This window comes from Lampetra fluviatilis, chromosome 47 (genome assembly GCF_964198595.1).
Source record: "Lampetra fluviatilis chromosome 47, kcLamFluv1.1, whole genome shotgun sequence".
Classification (NCBI taxonomy): Eukaryota; Metazoa; Chordata; class Hyperoartia; order Petromyzontiformes; family Petromyzontidae; genus Lampetra; species Lampetra fluviatilis.
In genome coordinates this window covers 3,675,574-3,682,463 of record NC_136321.1, presented here as the reverse complement: position 1 = coordinate 3,682,463, position 6,890 = coordinate 3,675,574, and positions in this window count along the sequence as shown.

Sequence of the window (6,890 nt, the reverse complement as noted above, 5' to 3'; positions counted from 1 at the left end):
TCTACGCCAGCCACGTTACTGGGTTGGGTCGAGACTTTTGGTGGGGGTGGAGGAAGGTAAGAGGGGGGGGGGGACCCAGTTTTAGCCCCCGAGGGGACTTCCCCACCCCCATCTCTCAATGAGCTTGACACCACGCCAGCGTCTGAGTCAGCATGGGGGAGACACGCGGTGGGGACACGCGGGGACACGGCTGGCGAGAAGCGGTGTCCAGAGTACGTCCCCCACCCCTCCCCCCCCCGTGGCCTCGCCTGCCCGCTCGGCCCCCGCAAGCCAAGCTGGATTTGAGACGGGGGCGCTCCTTCTGATGGCCGCGGCTCCACCGTGCCGGGTTGCAGGGGGCAGTACGGGGGGGGGGGGGGTGCTGTCGTTGTGCTGTAGTTCTGTTGCACCTCGCAACCGTCAACTGGTTGTTCCCCAACATCGCCATGCTGTCCAGCAGCTGCATTGAAGCCCCAAATGCTGCAGCCCCTGTGATAGGCTACGTTCGTCATTGGGTTCTGTGCTGATGCACACGGGTTTCTGTTCAAGTGTGGGTCTTTTTATGCGAGTATAGGTCCCTCTGTTAGTCCATTTGAGTCGATGGGTGTCTGTGTGGAGTGGTGGTGTAGTCTTTAGCGCGCTGTGCTACGAACCCAACGAGCCGAGTTGGTTTCCTACTCACGACGATTATCCGAACCGATCCTGGGCCTCCTCTCGGTCGATTCGGCCTCAAATGAGTACCTGGTGCGGTGTGTAAACATCGCCGCCGGGGAGACAAAGGCGGCCGGGCGTGGTGCTGGCCACCCACCCCCTCGTGTGCCGTGCCGGCCTTCGTAGGCGCTCGCTAACAGCACTTGCCCCAACAGTCCTTTAAGGCTACACGGGGGATCTTTGTCTTTGCGATGTACTCTTTAACCCACCTGCTCTGCACTGGAGCCGCATGCGGTGGCTCTCTTAAGGAGTTGGTGACGTTGGGGGCTCGTATTCACCACGAATATTGCGGCTCTCGAAATATCGCGACGGGCTTTCTTTTGCCGAATTTGGAGAGAGGTCAACGAAACGGATCTTCTTGTTACTTCGCTTGCCAACCCCGCCCTCCCCCCCCACCTGCCTTAGACGCCCAGACGCACACAACCGATGCACTCCCCGCAGGCCGAGAAAGATGAACACCAGACAAGGTGATGAACATTGTGTAAGAAACGGGCTGTATTTGTATAAACGGACCGGATAAAAGCACACGGCAACAGCTGGGGGGGGAGGAGGGCCCTCCCACCTCCCTCCACCCCCCCACCCCATCCTCACCACCATCCTCCACCCCATCCTCACCACTCCACCCCATCCTCACCACTCCACCTCATCCTCACCACCACCCTCCACCCCATCCTCACCACTCCACCCCATCCTCACCACCACCCTCCGTTCGTCGGCGCCGCCCACTTTTACATAACCACGCCCACTGCCCTGGTAGCCCCGCCCACTCCGTGCGCAGCCTGACCCAGCGCGTGGTTTGGGTCAGTGCGGGTTGAAGGCGGGCAACCATCGACGTTGGAAGCACATTACAGAACGACCGCATGAATCTATAGCCACATTTTTATGCGCTGTGGGCGTCCATTAAAAACCGACCCAGGGCTCAAACCTGCTTAGCTTGCAGGGATCTTTCCAATTCCATCGCGCCTCAAATGTTTCTCCCCCCCCCCACCCACTCTCTTGATTTGGTTGGACTGTTCCAGACCGAGTCCTCCACCGTTCTGCGGGCAAGTCCAAGTCACGTGGGCGTCGAGGGGTGGGTGGGATCGTTGCTGATGGTGGCCGTGGTACAATCTCCACGCACGTGCCAGTGCTTTGTGACGTCACCGCACTCGGCATTCGGTAAACATGCAGCCAGCCGCAAACGCATACATTATATATATATTACATCCATATGTAATGTACACACGTGTAATTATAATGTGCAAAGACAAACATCACCCGTATAATCTTTGATAGGCCGTTGGGGCAAGCGCCGTTAGCGAGCGCCGATTGCATGAAGGCCAGAACGGCGCACGTGAAGGCTGGGTTCGCCTAAAGCACTCCCCCACCCCGGGCCGCCTTTGTCTTTCCAGTGCTAAATGATTTACACACACCGCACCAAGTACTCCTCGGAGGTTGCGTCAACCTAGGGGAGGCTCAGAATCGGTGTTGGTATCGCTCGCCACCGACGCCTAGTTCGGCCTGTGGCTGAGAATCGAACTCTGCTTCGTAGCGGCCTCGAAGCGTAAAGCGCTACCCACCGCTCCCCAGCAACACATAATAAAGTAATACTGTACACACGCGCGCGCGCACACGCGCGCGCGTCATCCACGACATCCCCACACCGCCGCGTCATTTAAAAAAGCCGAACAACAAATGATAATGTTAACGCAGAGGCAAAATAATACTCGGGTGAATATTGGCCATTCACAAATCGATAACTTAAATTCCACGGGCAGACTGCACGGAGGTCAAAGGCCCCTTTTGACCTTCGCGGCTCGAGAGGGTCGCTCGCAGCCCCCGTCCTGGGTTCAGAAGCAAGACCCCCCCCCCCCCCCCGCACTTACGATTAGGACGGTTGGCCACGTACGGTGCAAAAGAAGTTCAACAACAACAATACATTTCGATTTAAAGCTTTCGTGACTGCAGGGATTCATCTTCTCGGTTCTTTCGGTAAAGTCACGTAGAAGGGAAATAATACAATTATAAAAATAAAACAATAAAATACAATTCTCGGCGTCTTTTCGACAGACCTGTTCTTCACCTGAGGACGGCTGCTTGCGTTGTGGCCGAAACGTCGTGAGAATTGTATTTTATTATGTTTTATTTTTATTATTTTATTATTTCCCTTCTACGTGACTTTACCTGAAAGAACCAAGAAGAACAACAATACATACAAAGATGTCCTCAAAAATTGCAGCGAACAGACATTCCGTACTTTTACCGCAGCGTGTTTGATAAGTACCCTTAATAATAACAATAACACATTTTAAAATCGCTCACTCGAAGCTCAAACCATTTAAAAATGTTTGTGCTGGGCCCTGGCTGCCCCTGCTGTCGCTTGCCGCACGGAGACACCACGTGACCCTCGAGGCCAGACCCGGTGCTGGAGATTGGCAGCGCTTGGCCGCTAAATTTCGATTTCAAGCTTTCGTGACTGCAGGGATTCATCTTCTTGGTTCTTTCGGTAAAGTCACGTAGAAGGGAAATAATATATATTATTTTATTATTTCCCTTCTACGTGGCTTGGCCGCTGTGTGTGCGTCCCACAATTGCCCCGTGTGGTTCGGGGCGCGGTGTGTTTTGTGCTAATTAACGCGGTCTCTTTATATCGCCTTCTGTGTATATACAGGGTGCTTCAAGAAAAATGTTAACACTTGTATGGGACTATCGTTATTGCAAAAATAAAAGATAATAATACACTGGTACATGATAACAAATGGATGTTCATGGCTTCAAAAAGTCAGTCTCCACTTCTTCACCTGAGGACGGCTGCTTGCGTTGTTGCCGAAACGTCGTGAGAATTATTTTATTATGTTTTATTTTTATTATTTTATTATTTCCCTTCTACGTGACTTTACCGAAAGAACCAAGAAGATCAGTCTCCACTTGTCCGCCGTCGTTGTCAACGCGTGCATGGAATCATCTTCTCCAGGTGGTCTCCACATTGCTTGTGTTGTTGTTGCAAATTCTCAGAAGTGTTCACATTGTTTTGAAGCACCCTTTAATCACATTAACTACGTTTTTGTTTGTAATGATATAACCGATATATTTTTGATTTCAAGCTTTCGTGACTGCAAGGATTCATATTTGTTGGTTCTTTCGGTAAAGTCACGTAGAAGGGAAATAATTAAAATATAAAACAATACAATTCTCACTAACCGATATATTAACAATTATACGGCCGGAAATTGGTTGAATTTTACCTTCGTCGAAATAAAGTGGTTCTATTATTAACGAAACGTCGAGAGAGATACAGGATGTACCGGGGTACATCACCCGTCCAATGGTGAAGTCGTCTGCTCTGCAGGTGTGCCGAGGCACGCGAAGGGCAAGCGTGACGAGGACATCAACAAAGAGAGAGACTCTCACGCCTGACAACTCAACTCCTTCGCAGTCAAAACAACCCAAACGCCGCCGAACGGGGGTCAATTAACACTGCACGGGGAACCGACGCGGGTTCGCTGTCACCGACAGTAGCAGCAGCATCATCATCAGCGGGGTCACGCCGAGGTGTGTACCTCGCCATGATGGGCGTGGGGCCTTTCGAAGACCGAAAATGTCACCTCGCTCAATGATTCCCTTTTGGGTTTAACGCTAGAATCTTCAACACGGACCCCCCCCCCCTCTCCACCACGCACACAGACCCACCCAGGTGATCCTTGGCAAGCGAGAAGGCCTCCATCCGGCCCCTCTTTGCCATCCTTTACCCTGGGTTCGGATGAAGCAAAAAAATGTATAATAATCAATCTCGCGCAGTTCGTGCCTCTCATCTCCATTGTGCCGTTTGCCAACAAGGAGACCCGAGTCTTTGGCATGACAAATATATATATACCGTATTCATATATAGCATATATACTGTATGCATATATAGTATCTACATACTGCATACATATACAGTATATATGTATACTGTATTCGTGCATGACCACCCCATGAGTGCGGATGTAGTTTGTTTTAAAAGTCTCAGCCGTAGTCCAAGTCCCGTCGATGACAACCCGCAGTAGTTAAAGGAGTCTCTGGTCTGTGAATCTCATTCCGGGCATCCTCGACTTAAAGACTCGGCATTGCCCCCCCCGCCCGCCGCACCTCCCATCAGCACGGCTGGCTCCGTGCGGTGCGAAAGAAGTTCACCGCACCGCCACGTACTCGTCGCGTAGCGCTCAAATTCAGGAAGCTCCTGCTGCTGCTGCTGCTGCATTGGGTTGTGATTTGCTTGGCGTTCTCAGTCTCCTACGGGCGAGTTGTCTGTGCATGTCGAGGACACCGGAGACAACTCCCCACGGCACGCCGAGTGAAAACTCTACCCCCCCCATCCCCCCCACACACAACAGACGGAAACACGCATGGCGATCACTCCACACTTGCAGTGCCGCGTTCGCCTGGCGAGCCGCGGGGTACGGCTCTCTCCTCGACCCCCCCCCTCGGGAACGGGAGGAGTTTCACAACCGCGTGTGAGCCATCAACCCTCGCCTCCGCAGTGCCGGATCACAGGCCGCGAACAAAGCCAGCATCTGCAATTGGTGTCTCAACACGCTGCTGGTACTTTGCTAGAAGGGCCCTCGAGAGAGAGAGGGAATTTGCCTCTCTCTGCGGTTGAACCCAAATCAAGAGCCGAATGGCTCACAGGGTAAATCCTAATAAATGTAACTGAATTAAATTTTTTTTAAAATAATTAAGCCTGCCCATCACAATTCAACAGCTCAGGCGGGATGATAAAACGTTCGTCTTGCTACGAGCAGTAAGTCCAACGGCGACTCTCCGCTCGGTTATTCAAACGCGACATTGGGCGCACGATTGTCCCCTCCGTGCACGAGCAGGTCAGCCAGTCGGTGAGTGAACTTCAAATCTCGTTAATAAACTATCGAAACACATTTATTTATTTTGCCAGGTAGGGCCCACTGAGCTCTCTGTTATTCAATCAGCGACCTGGCCACAAATGACAGCTCAATGAAGTGGCGGCGGCTCAACGCGTGGACATTTGTAGCATCAGCCCGATCACTCTGAACGCGTGACGTTGATTCTGCATGTAGAGGAGGACGGGAGGGAGGGAGGGGGGGTGAATCTGAGGACCCGGAGAAAAATCCACGCGACCACGTGGAAGAGAAACGCGCAGACTCCAAATACGCAGCAGCAGCAGCAGGCATCGTCCACGGTCGGGATCGAACCCACGCAACCTCCTGCATACCGGTGCTAGGCCAGTTGACATCTACGCCCCGTGAGATTCGGACACATGGCCAATCGCCACGTGTTGGTCTCTGGGCAAGGGAACGAGACGACCTCGACCCACCACTCCTCCAACCCCAGTCGCCCTCGCGGTCGTCCATGGCACTCTCGTGATGGGCGGTACAAACTCGTTCTTCGCTCGTTACATTTGCAACCCACTCGCAGTCACCGTCGACTAAAACAACAAAAGCTCACTTCGTTCAGGAATAATGTTCGCCACTGTTTTCGTTCACGAAATTAACACCCCCCCTCTCCTTCCCACCACTGCAGGCGGGGCGGGCGCAGTAGTGGGGCACGACACGCCGTGCCGTACGATGCTCCCTCAAAATAAAGTGCCTCTGTGTTCCATTGCATCGGCTCGTCCGAGTCTCCGGCTCTCTCATCCTCCTCCTCGCCGTCGTCTCTTCTCTCGGCCACGGTTCGTGGTCGTTTCCCCAGGGCGCGCTGCGTCGTAGCAATGCCGTCAGCTGGGTTCACGACGACATTCCTCGTGACTGCGAGTGAACCAACGGAGTCGTGATACTGGGCATTGGCAGCAATTGCGTAAGTTTTGTTCACGACATTTCTCGTGACTCCAGGGCGAATTCAGAGGGTTGTGATATGAGGCATTGGTAGCAATTCCGTAAGTTTTGTTCACGACATTTCTCGTGACTCCAGAGCGAATTCAGAGGCTTGTGATATGAGGCATTGGCAGCAATTGCGTAAGTTTTGTTCACGACATTTTTCGTGACTCCAGAGCGAATTCAGAGGCTTGTGATATGAGGCATTGACAGCAATTGCGTAAATTTTGTTCACGATATTTCTCGTGACTCCAGAGCGAATTCAGAGGGTTGTGATACTGGGCATTGGCAGCAATTGCGTAAGTTTTGTTCACGATATTTCTCGTGACTCCAGAGCGAATTCAGAGGGTTGTGATATGAGTTCTGGTCCTTTAGGGGCCGTCCATAAATGACGTC